Source organism: Elephantulus edwardii, unplaced genomic scaffold, assembly GCF_000299155.1.
Source record: "Elephantulus edwardii isolate Elephantulus edwardi_28Jun2011 unplaced genomic scaffold, EleEdw1.0 scaffold00018, whole genome shotgun sequence".
Taxonomy (NCBI): Eukaryota; Metazoa; Chordata; class Mammalia; order Macroscelidea; family Macroscelididae; genus Elephantulus; species Elephantulus edwardii.
The window spans coordinates 21,829,730-21,833,589 of record NW_006399768.1 but is presented as its reverse complement, the minus strand read 5'-3'; positions in this window follow the sequence as shown (position 1 = coordinate 21,833,589).

The window sequence follows — 3,860 nt, the reverse complement described above, 5'->3', positions numbered from 1 at the left end:
GAGAAAACAAATAAGGCATTAGCGGCACTGGAAAAACAAGAATCCACCATTCAAAATATAAGATCCAATGTTTCAGAGGCTGTCAACATGATGGAGGGACATATGAGTAGAGTTGATGAGATGGAACACAGAATCAGTGAAATTTTAAAAAACTTGGTACCAAAATCATTAAGGATACAATTCTAAATTACCAATTTAAAACCTGATCTTTGGAGAGAAAGCTATCTACCTGTTCTAACACAGTTGTTTCTGTGTGGGAAGTTTCTAAGATTAGAGTACTGTATAAACAAGGGCTGTGGTCAGTCATTAGAGCCTGCTGTTCAAAGGAAGTGTAAACAAAATCAAAGGAAGTGTATAGCAAAGCACTGCTATCTGAACACAGTTAAAAATGAGAGATATTTTTTAAAAAAAAATTTGCTTATTAAAAAACCATTTACAGATTCTTTTAGAATCTCAGTTATTTAGACACAAATCTGACCAAAATAAAGCAGGGATACAAATACTTGGCAGATAGCTTTGGAAACTAAAATAATTTAAAACATCAAAAGCAGTCAAATTTATTTTAAAACCCAGACTGAAGCAAACAAGAGGCAAATACTCCTCTATACTGGAAAATAACTTAGGGATACCACTGTATGATGACATGGTATGGAATCAAAGAATGACAACCTGACATGCGCGGTTTTGTCCCACAGTTTACAACTCATCTCTCAGTTTGGCATACTGTGGTGACTTGCATGTTGCTTGATACCAGCAGGGTCACTGATGGTGAACAAGTTTCAGTGGAAAGTTCGGACAAAGTAGGATGAAAAGCTTGGGGATCTACTTCTGAAAACCCTCCATCAGAATGTTGTTCTACCCGATCCAATATACCAACAATCATAAAGATGGTGCAAGCCCAGGTGTTCTCTCCTGCCTCTCACTTAGTCTGAGCCCACTCAATGGCAGTCTGTATGTTCTATTTCGAAAGAGGATTTAAAGCTGAACTTTAGAAGGCAGGAAAACTATTAACCAAATATATTTAAAATGTAAAAAAAAATAGTTTAGTGCCTATTGGTGCATTACCTTAACTACTCTAGACAGCGCAAGAGAGGAAGGACTTCGTGATGGATTCATTCACTGACTGAGGTAAGGGGTAGGTGTGTCAGACACAATAAGGTTGGCACAGGATAGAGCAGAGTTCAGGGATGTTGTACTTAGGGTCGCTATGCGTAGTCAGTGACTCGACAGCACATAACAACAACAACACTAAAAATCTCATTCCTTCAGTGTTCATGACAGATATGCACATGTTTCTGTTAATTGACTTGTAAGAAAATAAAAATAAGTGGAGATTGCCAAGTCAAGAATCTACAGGTAAGAGAGTAACTGAGGAAGGAAGCTACATAATTCGTGGGGTGGGTTTTTGTGTTTTTTTTTTCAGGTTTGAAATGATGATCTCAAAAGTCAAGGTATGAAAAAGCTGGCCCAGGAAATCTCTCAACCCCTCGAGAGATGCTAAAGGGGCTGCAGTTTATTTTATCCTCAGATTAGAAAATAGATGAGGCTAGAAACTCTTGTGCAGTTGGAAAAATGTTGTTGTTGTTGTTATGTGCCGTCAAGTCGCTTGAAACTCAGTGACCCTATGTACAACAGCCCTAAACTCTGCTCTGTCCTGTGCCAATCGCACCGTCTCTGACACTCCCATCCCGATTATCCCAGTCACTGAATCAATCCACCTCATAGAGGGTCTTCCCTTCCTGCACTGTCCCTCCACCCTCCCAAGCATGATGTCCCCCTCCAAGTACCTCTCCCTCCTTACAACATGTCCAAAGTATGTTAGACGAAGCCTCAGAATCCTTGCCTCCAAGGAGCAGCCTGGTTTCACTCTCTCCAGGATGAATTTGTTTTCCTAGCAGTCCATGGTACCCTCAATACTCTTCTCCAGCACCAAAGCTCAAAGGCATCAATTCTCCTTCTATCTTCCTTAGTCATTGTCCAATTCTCTGATGCATAATAAGTGGGAAAATGTTAGCATCAGTAATATTGATATAGGGAGCTCTGGTGGTCTGGTGCTCAGAAGCTGTGCTGCAATCCCAAAGGCACATGATTGGAATCCACCAACTGCTCTGCTGGAGAAGGATGGGCAATCTCTTCCTGTGCAATTAATTGACTGCCTCTGAAAACCACTGGAGCGTCAGCTATGCGTAGGTTCTGACTATCTCACACAACAGACCTGATGAAGATAGTGGGGGTCTATAACACAGGTGCCTTACAGAATGATAATGCATCATCCATCCTCAGGGAACTAGATAAATGCAGTTAGTTTAAGGAATATTAATACTTCTCTTTTATATTGATAGTCAAGAGACTAGTGGTTACCTTTAGTGTTTCCAAGAGTAAGGTGGTAGTCAAGAAAATGATCTTTCAGTCTTTAACACACTAAGTGGAAAGGCTTAGATTTGTACTTTGATCCTTACCTTAGACTGTTGACTAAGCAGGCCTTTAATCTGGGCTCCTCTGGAGGCTTAGTCCATAGGGAATAGCGCAGTTAACTCATAGCAAGTGCCTCTGGCGATTCAGGAAAGTAGGGCAGTCTCCCTCTCTCGCCTGCAAAAAACACACTAGTGGGTCCGCTATGAGTCAGTTCTCACTTGCTAGGAATGAGTTTCATTGGTTTGGGTTTTTAAATGACTCTTTTTCCTTTTCTTTGTTGTTGTTGTTGTTGTTGTTGTGTACCGTCAAATGGGATCCGACTGGCACAGGAGAAGATTGACCCTCCTTCTCCAGCGGAGCATCTGGTGGATTCGAACCTCCCGGTCTTCAGTATTGCAGCGCAGCTTCTCGCCACTGGGCCACCAGAGCTCTGAATGATGACTTTTAATGGAAGGTAGGCTCTAGGCTCATTTCATCAAAGTAAAAGAAAAGAAAAAAACCAACATAACACAACTTAATTGTTACTGACTCGGAACCAGCCTTCTCTCAAGAAGCTGCTCACCGATTAGAACAGCCAGGGACACGTGACCCTTGAGCTTTCATTGAGAACTAAATAACAGCAGGGCCTTTTCCATCAGGAGCCCTGGTGTCTCGTCCACTATAGGTCCAAGTGCTAAGAACGGTTGGCAGGTCACATTTATCAGCCAGTTTGCTCCCCGAATGATAACAGCTTCAGAAACCCAACAGAGGGTCACCCCGAGTCGGTAGTACTATCAGTAGGGGTTTTGGTTTGATTCCATTATATTTTCCATTGCGATGGTTTGCTTCCATTATTTTAAGGTAATAGATTAGTATGAAAAAAAAAAGATGCTAATTTTCCACTTACCAAAGCAATATTCTCTTTATAAAAGAATTTACATTAAAAGGTGAATTAATTTAAAAGAAAGTATTAAGCAACAAGACTTTTAAATACAAAAATAAAAGACTGGTTAGGGGAAATGGTAAAATTAATCAAGATGGTTCTAATGTCTGAAGTTTTGAAAACCGTTCTTTCAAGAGGTTACAGTATACCTGAATTAAAAGCCATTAATTTACAACCAACCTCATTACTAAGATTATGCTCATGAGAACTCTCTTCTAAGATTAAAAATATTTTTGATTAATTTATCTTACCTGCAGTTTAAATTTTGAGTCCACACCAATGGACTTCTAGTCTAAGGTATTTGTTTCACATCAAATGGGACACTGGGTTGTTTTAACTGATTGCATCACAAGATCAAGATAAAATAATTTTGGTTTCTTTAATTGATGCATTAGGAAGCTGTTTGTCGGGGTGCACTGCTAACCCAAGAGTAATTCTTCGGTAGTTTGAATCCTTCCATGGCTGTTAGGAAGTGAGATGTACAATCTGCTCTCATGCAAATTACAGCATTGAAAATCCACTG